Consider the following 20,348-nt stretch of genomic DNA (forward strand, 5'->3'; position numbering starts at 1 on the left):
CCGTTAAATTTCAGGCCATTTCAGGCATTCTGCCACAGCATGTAGGAAATTGCAGCAGCTCCAAGAACAGTTTAACTTGCCCTGCCACCAACTTAAGCAAGAGGTGTTAACTAGGTGGAATTCCACCCTGTACATGCTTCAGAGGATGGAGGAACAGCGCAAAGCCATCCAAGCGTATTGCACAAGCCATGACATTGGGAAAGGAGGGGGGATGTATTTCACTCTTGCACAGTGCGGAATCCTTTCAGTGCTGTGCAAGGTGCTGAAACCATTTGTAGTTGTGACGTGTGAAGCGAGTGCAGACTCTGCTAGCTTGAGCTTAATTAGACTACTGGAAAAGCAGCTTGAGAAACTGAAGGAGGAGATGAAAGCAAGCAATTCCGCAAAGTATGTTGGCCTTGTAGATCAAGTACTTAATTCGCTTCACAATGATCCTCGAGTTATTAAGATCTTGAACTCGGATCAATACATTTTGGCCACTGTGCTTGATCCAAGGTTTAAGACCTACATTGAGTCTTTGCTTCAAAATAAACGAGATGTGAACTTTTGCAAGGAGCTATTGCTCAGCAAGTTGTCCGCTGAACTGGGTCTTGGCTTGACGACGTGTCCTCCTTCACTTTCTCAAGAAGCTGCTGCTCGTAAAAAATTCAATTTTCCAAAAAGAAGGAGGGAAGACGCAGGGAGCAGACCAGAACAGTTTAACATCTGAGCTGGTTTGAAGGATTTTTCAAAAAAATGTGTGACCTTGCCCATAACTCCATCCAATACGAGTATTAACATGCAAAGGATGGTGGAGCATAATTTTCAAGAGGTAATTGATATGGAAATGTAAGACAGTCCCTTTCCTTACTGGGAAGAAAAGCAGGAAATTTGGAAACCCATGTACAAACTTGCTTTGCAATACCTAAGCTGCCCACCCTCCAGTGTGTACTCTGAACGAGTATTCAGCACAGCCGGGAACTTAGTCAGTGATCGCCGTAGAAGGTTACTTCCAAAGAGGAAAGGGACTTGAGGCATTTCTATATCACGTACCGTCTTGAAAGGCTGCTGTTTTGGCAATTTCTCAATAAGGGTAGGGTGTCATACACAGTCTGACCCCAAACTGGCTTTGTCCATTTCAATTAATATTGTATAGTCTATAATTGCTGAATTTTTTTGTATTTTCTACAAGTGGAGGGGGGCCTATAGAAACAGAAACCAAACTGGCTTTGTCCATTTCAATTAATATTGTACAGTCTACAATGGCTGAATTTTTTAGTATTTTCTACAAGTGGAGGGGGGCCTATAGAGACAGAAACTAAACTGCCTTTGTCCATTTCTATTTATATTGTACAGTCTATAATGACTGAATGTTTTACTATTTTCTACAAGTGGAGGGGAGCCTATAGAGACAGAAACCAAACTGCCTTTGTCCATTTCAATCTATATTGTTGTCACGGTTCTTGCGAGAGACTCGGCAGCTGTACCGTAGAAAGAGTGGGAACAGAATAAGTAGAGCCACTGAAGAAGATGCAGTTCGGTGTAACCCTGCAGACCATTATGTAGTGTTATGTTCAGTAGAAATGAGCGTCAGCTCTGCAGACAAGGTAGGGACGATGTCCGGAGATGAGCGTCAGCTCTGCAGGCCACTATGTGGTGTAGAGTTCAGTAGAAATGAGCGTCAGCTCTGCAGACCATGTAGGGACGATGTCCGGGGGTGAGCATCAGCTCTGCAGATCACTATGTGGTGTAAAGTTAAGTAGGAGTGAGCGTAAGCTCTGTAGACCACTATGTGGTGTAGAGTTCAGTAGAAATGAGCGTCAGCTCTGCAGACAATGTAGGGACGATGTCCGGAGGTGAGCGTCAGCTCTGCAGACCACTATGTGGTGTAAAGTTCAGTAGAAGTGAGCGTAAGCTCTGTAGACCACTATGTGGTGTAGAGTTCAGTAGAAATGAGCGTCAGCTCTGCAGACAAGGTAGGGACGATGTCCGGAGGTGAGCGTCAGCTCTGCAGACCACTATGTGGTGTAAAGTTCAGTAGAAGTGAGCGTAAGCTCTGTAGACCACTATGTGGTGTAGAGTTCAGTAGAAATGAGCGTCAGCTCTGCAGACAAGGTAGGGACGATGTCCGGAGGTGAGCTTCAGCTCTGCAGACTAGGCAGGAAGAAAGTAGCAGGAGATGCCAGGAAGGTGACTCAAAGAACAGGCACTGAAGATAGGGAGGAGGTGCCTTTTAAAGTTGCCGCAAATGAGAAGGACCAATCAGCTGCAGGCAGGGAGATTCATGTCACCGCCGGGTCTGCGCATGCGCAGACCCGGATCCAAGATGGCGGTGCCCAGCGGGAAGCGGAGCGCCGGAGCCAGGTAAGTCTTCCGGGTGTCGGGTGCGCTGCCCGCACACCCGGCGTGTGATAGTACCCCCCCCTTTAAAGACGAGCACCGCACGTCTACTGCCAGGTTTCAAGGGAAATTTTTTGTGGAATTTATCCAGCAGGTAGGGGGCGTGGATGTCGGATGCACGAACCCAAGAGCGTTCTTCAGGACCGAAGCCCTTCCAATCAACCAGGTATTTCAGGCCGCCTTTACAACTTTTTGAGTCCAAGATTTGTTTGAGTTTGAACTCCTCCTCTTGATGGACTCCAGGAGTGGTGGAAGAAGCTACCGAAGTGAATCGATTAATCTTCAGAGGTTTTAATAAAGACATATGGAAAGAGTTAACAATGCGCAGAGATGCTGGTAATCGTAATTTAAAGCAGACTGGGTTAATAACTTCAGAGATGCTGTATGGGCCAATAAATCGCGGAGCCAATTTCATGCAAGGGACTCTGAGGCGTATATTCTTGGTGGAGATCCACACTCTATCACCAACCTTGAAAATGGGAAGAAATCTAAGTTTTTTATCCGCGGCCAGTTTGTAGCGTGTAGAAGTTTTCTTAAGACAGGACCTTACTTGTCTCCAAATGGTGAGGAATTTGTTATATAGAGAATTGGCTGCAGGCACCTGGGTGGGTGGGAGGGACTCAAATTTAGGAAGAGACGGATGATGTCCATAGACCACCAGAAAAGGGGATTTAGCCGAAGACTCATGGAAGGCGTTGTTATGGGCAAATTCCGCCCATGGTAGCAGATCTACCCAGTTATCCTGGTTGGCGGTAGAAAACATTCTAAGGTAGGTCTCCAAATCCTGGTTCACCCTCTCGGTCTGTCCATTGGATTGAGGATGAGCAGACCCGGATCCAAGATGGCGGCGCCCAGCGGGAAGCGGAGCGCCGGAGCCAGGTAAGTCTGCCGGGTGTCAGGTGCGCTGCCCACACACCCGGCGTGTGATAATTGTACAGTCTATAACAGCTGAATTTTTTAGTATTTTTTATAAGTGAAGGGGGGCCTAGAGAGACAGAAACCAAACTGCTTTGTCCATTTCTTTAGATATTTAACTATAAGTGTAATATACACCCAAAGACGATGGCTGCATTGCCAATATGCATAGATGGAGAGGAAGACAATCTGGTTTGTGTGTAGAATTAATGATGGCCTACCAGGAATTAAACTGGTTTTTTTCATAATTTATTAGTTTTACAATTACATTACTTATCCAAGAAACAGGTGGAGCACTAAATTTGGTTATTTTATGCCCCAAAACATTGATTTTTAAACAAAATTGCAAAACAAAACCAAACAAAACCAAAACCAAAACACGCAAGGGCGGTTTGGCAAAACCAAAACACGACGGTAACCCAGATGAAAAACCAAATCCAAAACACGGGGGTCAGTGAGCATCTCTAGTAGGAATAGTCCAAGGAACATAGGTCCGTAGCAAACAGAAATAACAGGGACAGGCCAAAGGTCAGGGCAGTTTGCAAGCAAGGAGAATCCAAGAGTCAGGCAGAGGTCAGGAGCAGCAAAAAAAGCAGGGTCCAAAACAAGCTAAGGTCACAACAGATATCAGTCAGTATCGGGCAGAGTATCCACAGTAAATCTGGAGCAGGTTAGCAAATGTGGGAACAGGAGCTATAATCGGCAGGGAGGCTAAGCTCTTCCTGCCATAAATAGTGCCAGTCACCAATCAAAATGTCAGGGCATCAGCCCAACCTAATCAGTCACAGGTGATTGTAATTGCTGTGGGGCTAATGCACACGCGCCCAGCTGGGTCGCAGCGTTGTACTACAGAGCATCCCGGCTTTTGTCCTGGTGACAGCTGGGATAAGGGTGCAGAAGTGATGTCCATGCTGTCAGGACAACAGCCGAATGCTCTTTCTAAGGAGCAGATGAGCCATCGCCGCCGCGGCTCATAACAAATACACTAACCACTTGTGTGGCTACTAATCCCTAAAGTTACTAGGGGCTATCTATATAACAGGGGTGGTCATAATTGCGACTTAACCTGTCAACATGAAAATGTCTGCAGGCTAAATGCTGATAGTACTATCATGCTGACGGGTTGACAATGTTGCCAATGACAATGCCAACATTAAAAGACCAATGCAGGCTGATAAGGTGGTATAGCCAGTGGACCCGCTGACATTGGACTTTTAATGTCGGCATTTTCATTGATGACATTGTGCATGCCACCAATCACACTGTCAACCTGTCAGCATAATAGAAGTGTCAGCATTTAGCCTGCCGATATTTTCATGTCAGCAGGTTAAAGGCCAACATTTCTTCTGTCGCAATAATGTACCCTGCCCCTATATACATTCCTCCTTAAAAGTGTGGCCATTCCTGGAAGCTGGACCTGCTTCTCAGACATCTGGTTTTAGAATCTCCAATAATTAGAAAGATCAGGAACACCTGTATCTGATTTTACATAACACCATCTGATTTGGCCTGCAAATATAAAACATGTCCCTTAATTAATTGAAGTGCCCAGTACTTTACCTTCAATTTGAATGCAAAACTCACATTCTGCAATTTCCTTCATTTGGAGTGCCAGATTTACAGTTTCCTATACGTAAATTAACATATCCTTATATTACCCAATTTTGAAACCACATTGGAAACCTCAAATTAACATACAGTGTAACCAAAATCGGACTTTAATAGAAGTAGCGACATAGTAAATGTAGCTACACACATGAGACAGACACACACATACACATAGACCAGAGAATAGCATCCATTATGCAGAAATATGTCTCTATCACTAAAGTACCCCTGTGTCTCCTGGGCAGATGTTAACAATGGTGTTGAGAAATGCATAAGTTGAACCCGTTTATTCATTCTGCTGAAGGAAAGTTCCTTGATAAAATTTAGCCAGAACATCAGTTTCCGGTTAATTAAGTTGCATCTTAAAGTGTCTCTCTATTACTGACTGGGTTATACAATTGGCAGCTTTTTTTCAGGTGACCAAAATGCACTGAGGTCTACATAAAAAGCTCACTCATTGTGGCTTCTGCATTGGTCACACATTTGATTGTGACAATTCATCACCAAGTGGTAAATTATACAAGCAGTATAGTAGTGCTGGTATGACTATTTAATACAGGACCACTTTAGCCACAGGGTGTTACATTCAGTATTTCTACTTACCATTTTATTTCCCAGTTTTCAGGAAACCCTAATCGTGACATATATGTGACAGTGGGAAAATGAATTCTGAGCTTTTCTGTGGCGCATGGGCGTTGGAGGACATCCTTATAATGATGCTGGTGGCTACAAAACTGTTCACTATAATAAACTATTCATCTTATCATTACATTTAGCACCACTTTGGCAAAGACCAAGGGTGCTGCAGGTTTCAGGAAATTTTCACAGTATGCAACTTTACAAGTTGATTAAACATAACAGGCCTGAGTCATTAAGGAGAGCAAAGCATAAAAAAGGAGTAACTTTCTACCTGGGTAAAACCAGGGGGAGGGGGAGGTCATTTTAAAATGTGGGGACAGATGTATAGTTAGTGTAAGGGCACGTCATAGATCAACTTTAAATTTCAGTGTAAAAATAAAGCTATCAAAAATTTGTGTGCTACATGAAAAAACAGCCAGTATTTAACTTATGTGTAAAATAATAAACTAATTTGCACCCCTTGTATTGTAACATGGTTTGTCCCAGAGAACATGTACTCCTTTATTTGCCTTACTTTCCTTAATGATTCAGGCCCAACATCTTTGTTTTCCATACCAAGCTCAAATGCAAAAGCCTCACATTTTTTCACTTCAGAATGAACTGAGCTTGTACAGTTCTTGCCCTGTATAGAGATGCATCATGGGAGAAGGGTTAGTAACTCTAAAATGCCTTAGTATGGAGTAGTATGACAGTTATCAAATGCCACACTGTCCAACACTGAGACATGTAGAGTTGGGATAAAATAAATCCTGTGCCACTCAGCCCAAATTCCTCTACATCCTCCCCAAATTCCCACTTTGTGACAAAACTCTGCACATATTTGAGCAATTCCGCTCCATTCAAGGTTCACTAATTGGGACTGCCCTCTCAAAATGGGGACAGTTGGAAGGTATGCAAATGCACACAATGGGGACAGTTGGAAGGTATGCAAATGCACACATACACCCTTATTTTGTGAAATGAAATTTAATATGGCTAATGAAATTAGTGAATCTAAAGTTAATAATTTTCAGATTTACGTATGTTGGATTTACTGTGTGGCCCCACTCCCTGGTGATTGCAGATGAGATCACTGTAGGGACAATGTAGGAGGGGAGACGAGTGCTTGTTAGAGCATGGAGGGCTCTGGCGAAGCATGCGGTCGTGTCATCAGGGAGGTGGTCCGATGTGATGACATGGGTGGCCAGTTCAAGGTAAAGAGAGGACATGTGGAGGACCAGAGTCTGTAAAAAGAAGAGGCACCAATGCAAATTTGGGTATGGAGGCTGCCATGAGTCTAAAGTGTGGACAAGAGGGGGAGGGTTCGCAACAAGCAAGGGCCTGAAGAACAAAGAGAGTCTTTGGAGGAGAATACCTGGATAAGAGGCATGGATTGGCTTGACAGAGACCCTAGAAAGGGTGAGTATGTGTGGTGGTAAGCCACAGGGAATGGGAGAGAACCCCTTGTATATTACCATTACCTCCTCTATCTTTTATTATTGGCAATGTAGTCATCATCTTTGGGTGTATATTACACCCTCCACTTGTTGTTGAATATAAAAAAAGCAGCCTGCACAGACTGTGGAATTAGAAAGTAAAATTAAATGGACCACGGTAGCTTGGTGGCTATCTATGCTCACCCCCACCCCCCGCCCTCCACTTGTAGTTGAATATAAAAGAAGCAGCCTGCACAGACTGTAGAACTAGAAATTCGAATATACAGAGAAATGGACAAAGACAGTCTGGTATCTGTCTGCATCAGATCACCCCACCCCCCCCCCCCCCATCCACTTGTAGTAAAATAGAAAAAAAAGCAGCCTGCATAGACTGTAGAACTAGAAATTCAAATATACAAAGAAATGGACAAAGACAGTTTGGTATCTGTCTGCATCAGATCCCCTCTCCACTAGGAGTAAAATAGAAAACTATTCAGCCATTATATAATCTAGAATATAAATAGAAATTGAGAAAGGCAATTTGGTATCTGTCTGCATCATAATCATCAACATCCTCATCCCCCGCCCTCGTCACCTCCACAAATTGCCCCCTCATCCTCTTCTATTTCCAATGTGGCATCTTCAATTTGTGTGTCACCGGCTACACTCGGGCTGTTCAGGTACACATCAGCATAACTGCTGAAAGGGCCCTTCTTTATGGGTACACTAACAGAATGCTCACAATTAGACATACCACTGTTGGATAGACTCTCCACAGGGATTGGTGTAATTTGTGAATCAGAGCATACATTATCCTCTAATGCCTTAGTGTTATCTTGCAGCTCGGGTTTGACGCATAACAGTAGTTGTGCACCACTTGTAGGCTAGGTAACATTTTTGGATCTGCCACTAATAGAGAAAGGCGAAGGCCTCATTCTCTCTTTGCCACTGCGTGTGTAGAATCGCATGTTGGCAATTTTTTTTTATTGACACTTAACTTTTCCTCAGTTACACTTCTTTTTCGTTTCAACACAGTAAATTTTTTTTTGGTGTGTGTTTTTTGGACTGATTTCGAAACACTGTGTAGTTTGACAACACCTTGCCACTCGGTTCAGTACTCGGATACCCAAAGTTCGGGTGGGTTCGGTTCTCAGGGAACCGAGCCCGCCCATCTCTAGTACTGGTGACCCCTTACCAGTGCTGAGACTTGAGTGCGCCCGCACCTGTCTAACATGATGGGTGCAACTATCCTTAGTGCCTATGACTGTCAATTTTTCTCTTTCTGTGTGTCAGTTTGCTGCACGAAACTTGCTTTCTCTAAATCTTTGTATTTCTCTTGCATGGCCTGTAACTGATGTCTTAGCTCTATGTAAGTGGGACCCTAGTGTTTAAACTTAGTGTGCGTGGGACCCTGGTGTTTAAACGCTGTGTGCATGGGACCCTGATTATTTGTCAAAACCTTTGCAGGCTGACATAAATATATTTGTATGCACTTTTGGTATATATATATATATATATATATATATATATATAGTTTTAATAATAAGGTTGAGTCTAATAAACAGCGTCCAACCATGTTAAATCTGTGAAAAGGGGGTTTGAGGGGCTACATTTTAAAAAGTATTAAAGCTATTGATCGATTTGGATTCTGAGCGGGCGGGAGAGTACTGAGCCTACTCGGCTCGGTACTCGGATACCCAAAGTTCGGGTGGGTTTGGTTCTCGGGGAACCGAGCCCGCCCATCTCTAATTTATATGCACATTAGCAGTGTGGTTCCCAATTACACAAGGATCCCTGGATAATGGAATGTTCAATGTGGACAGTAACAGAGGGACTGTAAGTAAGAGGGTCACTGTGAACAGGGAGGTATATACCAAGACAAGGATAATCGTTGGATAGCGGGATGTTGAATAGGAGAAAACCCCTAGTTATGGGGATAAGTGCATCCATTGTATCTATTGTTTGGTATATGAGAGTGAGTACAAAGTCAGAATGTGTGGAACTACTGCACCCAGCGACATCGGGTATGCAATTGTGTTATTATTGGCAGTTGTATTAATTAAGCACAGTGTAGGTGGAGAGAGGAGGTATTTAATAGTAGTAAATAGTATTTAATAGCGTTAACATCTCCAGGAAGTATTTAATAGTGTTAACATCTGCTGAAGTAATGTGCTGGAGGCATTTCGAGAACATGTGAGAATAACAGTTATGATATCTGCTGGAGTAGTTTGGCATTTGTGTATTGTGATTCATTGCAACTGTTAATCTTATTGTTCAAGAGAGGTGTCAATAAAAATGTTAATTTCATTTTATGAGATGATCTGGCACCCAACGATATCTATTATGACTTTGCACTGCACCACCACCAGTGTCCACTCCACACACAACTTGTGCTATACACCTGTGTATACCGGGGACTTTCTGGTCATGGATGCCATACCCATACTATAGCAGGACCTTATCTTTGTGGAGTTTGTATTTTACGTTGGTTTCCCTTGGGTGCTCTGGTTTCCTCTCATATTCCAAAAAACATACTGGTAAAATAATTGGCTGCTGACAAAATTAATCAGTATGTGTTTGGGAATTTGGATTTTAAGTTTCAATGGGGCAGGGACTGATGTGAATGGCAAATATTCTCTACACAGTGCTGCGGAATTAGTGGCGCTATCTATCGACCAAGTGGAGGAATCCCCAAAAATCATGCTATAAGTATTTTTATGAAAAACAAGATGATGGACAGTGCATGCAGCCATGGTGTCACCCAAGATTAATTGCGGATTAAGATAACAAATGAAATAACACAGGGGAGTTAGCTTTCATGTTAAATTTATAATTTTATTTATGTACCCCAGAATTTTAATTACATATTTTGATAAGGATATTTAGAAGGAATTTTGTGTTTTGACCAGTGTGGAAGGTCTAACAAAATGACTGCTGAAACCCCATTTTGTTGTTTGTACTTTCATGTGCGTATTACTTTAAATGCTTATATAACCAGTGATTTTGCAAAGCTTATATAATCAAGGACACATACCAGATATGTCTCAGCTAGGGTGGTGTCATTGTGCCTACTGCTCATATATGAACTTCTTATCAGTATTATACCAATAGAAAGTCTATACCTTAAATGCAAATGATTTCAAGGTCCTGGTCAATCAAAGCAAAGTAACTGCGACATAACCCTGCTTCAGCTTGGATCACTGCAGAAATGCCAAGTACCCTGTTTAGTTGTACCAGTTTGTTCATCCTAGCTCTCGAGATAACATGCCATCAGAGACTGTGAGAAAGATGGAGCCCTAGGATAATCTGTGATTAAACATATCTACTGGAACAATGTATTGGCACCAGTTAAGTATTTCTTATATTTATACTTCGTATTTTATCTTCTCTCTGTATCATATTACGCTTTGCATTATATTACTTCTTTATGTTATAGTCTTTACATCAAATAAACTATACATTTGTTAGACTGCCTAAGTGTCACCTGTTATTAATCCTCTGTAACCCGAACCTACTATTCACATACTTTCATGTGGTAGCCTGTTTGCATTGACTTGTCCACATTTATCATGCAATCTGATTTTTTAAAAAAAACAAAAAAAAACTTTAAACACATTTATGGGTAAATTCATAGCTATATTTTACCAGCCTGTTGCTGTTATGGAGGTCTGTTAGTGTCCTGCACATTTGTGCCCTCAATTGTATCCCATTAGAGGATTTGCAGCAGCTCTTCCTCATAGCTGATATATTTAATATGAGCTGTGGGCCATTGCCTGTGTTTGTATCAACTCTTCATTCCTCCCACATAATACCCACATAATACCATAGTTGCCTACTCTCCTGAATGTCCGGAAGACTCATGAATTTTATGGAGCTCTCCCGGACTCCTGGGATGGCAGGGCAACCTCGCGAATCCTCCCCACTTCATTGGTGATGTGGGTGGGGCTAATTGTGTCTTCCTGACCCTACCCCCTGCTATAATAGGCCAGAATTGGTATTGTATGGTAGGGGCTAGAGCAGGGGTCAGGGAACTTTTTTACGTTTTACCCCCAAATATATTTAGATACGCCAACATTACCCCCTTGATTTGAAAGGAAGGAAATCATATATTATTAATTATTGGAATTCAAAATTTTATCGAATCTATTAAAAATGTCTTTAAAAGCTTCAACTTCAAAACTTCAGGTTTTAGAGAAATGATGTTGCTTCATTTTTTATACGAGAGCATCAATATTGGGGCATTTTCATGTCAGAGCAATTTGGATACAGTCTTCAGCGTCCAGTCGTTTTCTCTGCTTTGTTTTTATGCTCGTTTGAGTGGAGAATCCTTGTTCGCAAAGGTAGGTTGTTGCAAAAGGCAGCAACTTTTGAACGGCCTCCTCATGTGCAATTTTGAATGCCTTTGCAGCTGTTGACATCCAAAAATATGACAGATCTGCATTGTTTTCAAATGCAATAAGTGCTTCATTATTGCATCGAAGCTCAAGAAGTGCCTCTGTCAACCCTTGAGGCTCTTCTGGTTCAACAGCAATTTTACATTTAAAGGGGTCTACAATCCAACTGACAGCATGTGAATCGGCAGCATTACCCCCAGGAATTTCATTTTTACCCCATTTGGGGTAATTTACCCCAGTTCCCTGACCACTGACCCAATTAGTAGTTATTAAAGGTAGGTAACCTAATTAAGAACCCCCAAAAAAGAAAAAGAAAAGAAAATGTGTGTGCAAGGGGCTCTCCATGGCTTTCAAATCTCCCACATTTAAAACATGCATTTCTGCTTTATTGGTATACAATAAAAATAAAATGTAAAAGGGTTGTTTTTCTGCAATCCAATTAGCTAGCAAATATATTATAAAGGAATTATGAAACTAGAAATCCCCAAAAAAATAACTGTTAAAATAGCAGCCAATAGCTGCCAAACCACGTCACTACTCCTTAAATAACATATAGTTGACTGATAATCCTTATTTGCTGTTTATTTATCATATTTTTGTTAAGTGTCTGTTATTTGTTATAATATTGGCAATGAATATATAATAAAGGAATTTTGAGGGTTTAAAGTACCTTTATTATATGGTCATATGTATTATTTAAGTAGTAGTGACGTGGTTTGACAGCTATTGGCTGCTACTTTAATAGGTTTGTTTTGGATTTCTATCTTCATAATTCCTTTTTAATTTTTCACTAGCTAATTGCAGAAAAACAATCATTTTACATTTTATTTTTAATGTATACCAATAAAGCAGAAATGCATGTTTTATATGTGGGAAATGTGTAAGCCATGGAGTGCCCCATGTACACACATTTTCTTTTCCTATACCTTTTTTTTAAATTGTTGTCATGTGTGGGTGCACCGCCTCCCCCTATATATATAATTATTTATATATATTACTTTGATGAATTATTAGAAGTAATATAAGGGGGTTGTGACTACACTCAGGGCGGTGTGTATCTTATTGTAACGAATTACCAGCAGTAACAGAAAGACCGAAAATGTAGTTGCATGTCTGGTATATTTAAATAATACTTTACATGGGTAATTTTGTATATTGAAAATGTTACAGTATAAACTATTTTGAGGGATTTTTCCATGTTCCAAATATTAAGTGTTGCTATGGTTATTCAGGTATTAAAGATATTTAAAAGGCAAAAACAATCAATGAACCAGTACAATCAATATTTAGGGGAACATTTATGAAGACAGGTACATAACCTAAAGGTGCTGTAACCCATAGTAACCAATCATATTTCAATGGTCTTTTTTTAGTTCAGTTTGGAAAATGAATATAAACAGCACTGTATATATAGATGTGATGAGGACATTATTATTATATAAATGTTGGTAGGGTATATAAACTGTACTATATGCTTTCACATGGTTGCAAATTGTTCTTTCAATTACATGCTACAATCATGTACCTAAACATGTATTTAATTAAAAGCAATTAGAAAAAACAGATGTTGAAGATTGCAATATGTGTCTATTACATGTTAAGCTAAGTGAGTTATATCCACAGATATTAGGTCTGATTCATTAAGAAACATAAATGCTGATATGTGCCGTATTTTGTGTAAAAATCACACTGCGTATGCCGGGAACTGGCGCATACGCTAGTGAGCGCAGCAACGTCCAATTCAAGCTATGGGCATCTCAAAAGTACATGTTGTTTTATAATGTATCACTTACCAGCCACAGGTTTGGTGTAAGTGCCGATTACTAGTGATGACAGTTGTGTGTACATGGTAGCAAAGGTCCCAGTGCATTGTAGAGGTATTTTTATTTCAAGTACATGGGCTTTGTTATTGAAATGGTGTGTGTGTGTGTATTATTGACATTTTCCCTGGGTCCCTATAAGTCCCAGTGCGCTGAGTAAATATAAGGGTTGGGGGCCACATCATTTTATGCATGCCCAGTCCCCCTATGGAATCCAGGCCCTTGCTGATCACCCTATGGCTGGTTTGTCTCTATGGTATTGGGAACCCACACTGAGGATTTCCCTGCTATATTGCCACCAGCCCTGGCTGGCACAGCCTTGTGCTGGTGCTTGTAAATTAGGGGAGACACAATTTTTTTAAAAAAATGTTTGACGGTCTTACGGGCTGTCAGGTTTGATATACTTAAAGTGTGTCCTGTGCTTTTAAAGTAAGATATGCTTTAATGGTATATAACGAATATGTAGGTGTGACTTGGAATACATAGTAGATTAGGAGACACTATTTACATTTACATTGCAAGTGTAAAATTTTGTCCAACTCTACATAAGACCCAATCTGTGTCATTCCTCTATGTTAGGGGGAGAAATAGCGATACAAAGGAGAGGGTGGTTTTATTTTGACAATTTTTTATCTCAATTTATTTTCTTTTACCTTTAAGTTATTTTTAATACAGTGCCCCCCAGTAGGTCAGAAAATTATATTCATTTTTTTTACAGTAACTGTTTATTTCTGCTAACTGGAGCTGTGAGTTACAACTGAAACAAACACATACACTTTTTCTTTTACTATAAAAGCTAATCTGGGTCTTCTTCAGAGGGGAATTGCTTATGACACCAGTATAATTTGATTTGTTGTGTTTTCTAAAAAAAATGATAGATGAAAGATGATTTCAATAAAAATAAAGTATGTGGATGGTATTTTGCAGATTTTTGAATGACATACAGGATGAGTAGTAATAAAACATTTTCCTAGGCTAACATGTACTCAGAGTGGTAATTTGGACCAGGCTTTAATCTTTATTTATATAAACTGCAAAAGTGTCTTATCTTTAAAGTATTGGAGGTTCATAGGTTAGCTGAGCAGCCCATTGTAAGGGTTGCTGAGTCACTAGATCTGAGCCAAATGTTACATTGATTAAGACAATATGACACTTTTTATTAATAATTTTGAGACCAAATAATGTACCATCCACTGTAATAATATAGACCAGAGCATGGTTAGGTGGAGGATCAGTGAGTTAAGTTAGTCTGTTTTTCCTTAACACTCTGACCGATTGTGTAATGCACACAGATAAAAACTCAATGGCAATTGCTTATTAAAAGGGGGTTATAAAGAGTTTCCCATTGATAGGTACCTCTTGTAAAAAACAGTGAGAGAACCAGACATTGAAACATATTTGACATAGTGAGTAACATTATGGCCTAGTGGATAAAAGTTGGGCATCGAGAAACCACTTCCAATTTATACTTTGTAAATTACATTGACTAAATCTTTATACATAAAATAAAATCCATCCACAAATTCCTCTACCCATCAAATCACAGATCCTCCCTCATAATAAATACATTACAGTGTATACAGGGAGCTGTGAGACCGGTGACATCACAGGATTCCATCCTCCTGCTGATATCACGTACCTGTAGTCATGGCAACGGAGATGTTTATTTTCAGAGTTGTGAGCGGCAGTTATAAGTCACAACTCAACTTTAATGGAGTCTGGTGGAGTGAAGCAGAAGCTATCGGAGGAGAACAAGAAGATGGAAGGAAGGAAGAGGAGCAGAAAGGGACAGAAGAAAGAGACAGCGGAGCCGAAGAAGAAGAGGACAAGTCCTGAGGATGACCATGAGAAGAAGAGGAAGAGAGAAGAGAGCAAGGCCGAGGAATTAGATGGTGATCAGCCAAGACCAGGTACAGAGGGGAAGGCGGTATCCTCATGTCCTGAGGATGACCATGGGAAGAAGAGGAAGAGAGAAGAGAGCAAGGCCGAGGAATTAGATGGTGATCAGCCAAGACCAGGTACAGAGGGGAAGGCGGTATCTATAGGCACATGTTTTTTTTAAGTAAGGAGTACTTGTAGAACCTCAGCAGTGATAGATGAAACCGAAAATGTAGTTGAATGTCTGTTATATTTAAATAATACTTTACATGGCCAATTTTGTATATTGAAAATGTTTCAGTATAAACAATATTGATTGTATTTCTTCATATTTCATATCTTAAGAGTTACTTACTAGAGTTATTCAGGCATTACAGATATTTAAAATGAAGAAAAAAAAAAGTCAATGACGTTAATTGTTTTTTTAGTTACTTACAGTAAATGAATGAAATATGTGAGATGAATAGTAGTGTGGAAATCACTGACAAATGTAATTAATTAAATATTTAATGCATTAATTGATTAATGAATGAAGTATTACATTAAACATTTTTAGGAACATTTATGAAGACTGGTGCACAACAAAAAGGTGCTGTAACCCAGCGCATCTAATCTGAATCTAACTCATTGGGTACAATCAGCTTTTTTGTATAATGTTGTCATTAAATCTAGATACACAGTCCTCTCCGCAGGCCCCTCATTATATTCTCCAAGTGAGGAACTCATTCAGTCAGATATCTCCCACATCCTGCATCTAGCTGGTGACACATTTCTCCTAGATGTCATCATTTATATAATACATTGAGGGGAGCAGAGCGAGAATCTCCTGAATGTTGGGGGTCCCTCCTTGGTACTACTAACTGGGACCAGAAAGGTTCAGCAAAAATCTTGTCTGGAGTTACCTATAACAATGTATTGTATTGCTTAACTCCATCAACCATGAGGCTCGTCATTCTTGGCTGAAGAGGGTCACTCATGACACATATATTCCTGTGACTCCCTGTTTGGCCAGGGGCACCCCAGTCTTGCCTAACCTTTCATCTGATTGTGCAAATAATACAATTCTGCTGAGGTTATCATCCCCTTTAAGGTATCTGATGAGAACTGTTAGTACAGTAGTCAGACACTGACATGGTGTGTGTGTGTTTGTGGTCTGATACTATTCAAATACTGATTTAAAGGTTAAAAAAGAAAAAGTTGATAAAGGAAATAAATCCCAAGATTACACAGTTTTGTATGGGACATGCAGTAAAATTATACATATTTTAACATATATATATATATATATATATATATATATATATATATATATATATATAAAACATATTTAATCAAAAAGACAATAGATAAAGCAGATGCTGAAGATTACAATATAACCATGCTGTTTTTGTCATATATGTATCATGTATTGCTATTACAATATTGATCATTTGAAAAATAAGGGTTCCCAAGTAACCCAGTTCAGGTATAATTAAAATCACCTTTGCAGCCTTGCTAAACAATAAATTAATAATCTATCCCTTATTTTACTCCCCAAGGAGGAAGCGGTGTTTCGTCAGCCAGCCGCGGGAACGTCTCTCCAGGCAACAAGCGTTTCAATTTCCAACGTGTATTGGGCCAGGGCGGCTTCGGAGTTGTAAGTTTCATGAATTCTATTTTGTTCTGAGATGTTTATTATGGGTTATCTATTCTGCCTTAATACATATGCACACTTATAATTTATTCTGTGTATAAGGAAACACCAAAACTGTAATTGTTATTTTCTACTGATCAGAAAATATGTGATTATCCAGCCACTATGTTGTCAGGTAGATTTAGCTGTCATGTAAATGACAACGTTCTATAGGTGAATGTACATGTAAGACGGCTACATACAGTACTCTATGTACATGTGACTCAAGTACCCAATAAATCATCCTAAACTCTGCAGGGAACATGATGAAGAAATACATGTCTGTAGCCCAACGTGTTTGAAACATATTAATTGTAAGGTTTTGATTCTCCTCTTCTTTATTATATTGGGTAGTAGCACCCTGTCACTGTTTATACTTAGTACCTGGCTAGATGCTCTCTGTCTATATAAAGACAGGAACAAAGAGACATGATAATAACCAAGAAATAACTACTATGATATAACAATTATTTACATTTCATTTACACGACACATTAAAAATCAATTAAACCATTATAAAATAACTACTCTTTATAAGTAGCTCAGTCACAGAAACTTCCTTCCCCAACCACCAGAACTATGGGTGCGGCGGCGGGGGGTGCAGTGTGTGGCCCTTCCTCCTGGACCAGCCACCTCCCTTACTGTGACTGCCTGAGGATCTGTTTCTGTCCCTCCCTCCTCCCCTTACCTCTGTGGGCGGCTGCAGTCACATGGGACGTGTCACATGACAGGTGTTGTCCCATGTGTACAGAGAGGAGTCTCCACAGCAGCTGCAGCTGTAACAAGGTAAGTGTGATGGAGGGCAGAGGGGGGGGGGCTGTTATGTGAGGAGGAGGGAAGGAGGGAGGGGCTGTTATGTGAGAAGGAGGGCAGAGTGGGGGCTGTTATGTGAGAAGGAGGGCAGAGGAGGGGCTGTTATGTGAGAAGGAGGGCAGAGTGGGGGCTGTTATGTGAGAAGGAGGGCAGAGTGGGGGCTGTTATGTGAGAAGGAGGGCAGAGGAGGGGCTGTTATGTGAGAAGGAGAGCAGAGGGGGGGCTGTTATGTGAGAAGGAGGGCAGAGGAGGGGCTGTTATGTGAGAAGGAGGGCAGAGGGAGGGGCTGTTATATGAGGAGGAGGGCAGAGTGGGGGGGCTATTAAGTGTGATGGAGGGCAGGATGGGGGGCTGTTATGTGAGAAGGAGGGCAGAGTGGGCTGGCTGTTATGTGAGAAGGAGGGCAGAGTGGGGGCTGTTATGGAGAAGGAGGACAGAGGGGAGGCTGTTATGTGAGGAGGGCAGAGTGGGGGGCTGTTATGTGAGAAGGAGGGCAGAGGAATGGCTTTTAGGTGAGAAGGAGGGCAGAGGAGGGGCTGTTATGTGAGAAGGAGGGCAGAGGAGGGGCTGTTATGTGAGAAGGAGGGCAGAGGAATGGTTGTTATGTGAGAAGGAGGGCAGAGTGGGGGCTGTTATGTGAGAAGGAGGGCAGAGTGGGGGGGCTGTTATGTGAGAAGGAGGGCAGAGGAGGGGCTGTTATGTGAGAAGGAGGGCAGAGGAGGGGCTGTTATGTGAGAAGGAGGGCAGAGGAGGGGCTGTTATGTGAGAAGGAGGGCAGAGGAGGGGCTGTTATGTGAGAAGGAGGGCAGAGGAATGGTTGTTATGTGAGAAGGAGGGCAGAGTGGGGGCTGTTATGTGAGAAGGAGGGCAGAGTGGGGGGGCTGTTATGTGAGAAGGAGGGCAGAGGAGGGGCTGTTATGTGAGAAGGAGGGCAGAGGAGGGGCTGTTATGTGAGAAGGAGGGCAGAGGAGGGGCTGTTATGTGAGAAGGAGGGCAGAGTGGGGGGGCTGTTATGTGAGAAGGAGGGCAGAGGAGGGGCTGTTATGTGAGAAGGAGGGCAGAGGAGGGGCTGTTATGTGAGAAGGAGGGCAGAGGGGGGGGCTGTTATGTGAGAAGGATGGCAGAGTGGGGGGGCTGTTAAGTGTGATGGATGGCAGGATGGGGGGCTGTTATGTGAGAAGGAGGGCCGCGTGGGGGGGCTGTTATGTGAGAAGGAGGGCAGAGGAGGGGCTGTTATGTGAGAAGGAGGGCAGAGGAGGGGCTGTTATGTGAGAAGGAGGGCAGAGGGGGGGGCTGTTATGTGAGAAGGATGGCAGAGTGGGGGGGCTGTTAAGTGTGATGGAGGGCAGGGTGGGGGGCTGTTATGTGAGAAGGAGGGCCGCGTGGGCTGGCTGTTATGTGAGAAGGAGGGCAGAGTGGGGGGCTTTTATGTGTGATGGTGGGGTTGTTAAGTGTCATGGAGGGCAGAGGGGGGGCTATTATGTGTGAGGGAATGGGGGTTCTTAATATATTGTGTGATATGAGGGAAGGGAGGGAGGTTATCTTAATAGTACATGGGTGGGAGGTAAGCTATTAATTTAATGGTGGAATTTAAAATGTAATGGGTTCCATTTTATTTGTGGGGTGGTGGGGGGGCAATTGTATTTTTTGGTGGGGCTTTTTAATAGACTGGAGTCTATTAAATTAAGATGTGGTGACAGGACCTTTAATGTAATGCTGGGGTGGTTTGGGGCTATTAATTGAATGTGGGGCTGAGTTTGGGGAGGAAGACTATTAATTAAATGTGAATATTAATTATTTAATGCTGGGGATGGTTGTTGGAAATGGTTATATTAAACATAAATGCTATTAAGTTATTGTTTGGAGGGAGGGAAATAGATCTATTTATCAAATGGGAGTACTATTATTTTAATGTTGGGGCTGTAGGGAGGTCTAATTATTAAATGTGGGTGCGATTTTGATTTTGTGCCAGGGCTGGTTGGAGTTTTCTATATAAAGACAGGAATAAAGAGACATGATAATAACCAAGAAATAACTACTATGATATAACAATTATTTACATTTGATTTACACAACATATTAAAAATCATTTAAACCATTATAAAATAACTACTCTTTATAAGCAGCTCAGTCCCAGAAACTTCCTTCCTCAACTACCAGAACTGGGGGGTTCCCTACACAGGACCTCTGTCAGTTGGGAGATATTATTCCAGCCACTGAGTCCCCCAGCTTGGTGTCTTCTTCATAGGTAACAGTATGACTGTGAGTGGGCTCAGGACAGACTCTCCAACCAGCTGTCATTCACAACTTGCAGTCATATTTAGGAGTAACAACTGATTTTATATACAGTATATGGAATGGGTCCACACCACAAACACTGACTGTAAATAGTACATTTGTTTTCAATAGAGATATATATAAATATACTCAGGATGCCGCTTCTAACATCTCTCTCTATCCCATTACCTGTAGCCCTGCTCTATCTATCTATCTATCTATCTATCTATCTATCTATTTCCCTGATATATATATCTAAGCAGTCCCTTGTATCCTTGACCCTGTAACATCTCTTTATCTCTCTGTCCCACCACATACGTCCCTGCTGCGTATATGTAGGAGCAGCCACTTGTACACCTGATCCTGTAACATATTTATATCTCTCTATCACATACAGGTACTGCTGGCCTCTGAACCAGTCACCAAGACGGAGGTGGCTATTAAGATCTTGAGGAAGAGAGCCATGACATCAGCAGAAGAGGAGAAAGCCCTGGTGGAGAAGAAGGTCCTGGAAGAGGCCTGCGGAAGCTCATTCTTA

This window comes from Mixophyes fleayi, chromosome 8, assembly GCF_038048845.1.
Source record: "Mixophyes fleayi isolate aMixFle1 chromosome 8, aMixFle1.hap1, whole genome shotgun sequence".
Classification (NCBI taxonomy): Eukaryota; Metazoa; Chordata; class Amphibia; order Anura; family Limnodynastidae; genus Mixophyes; species Mixophyes fleayi.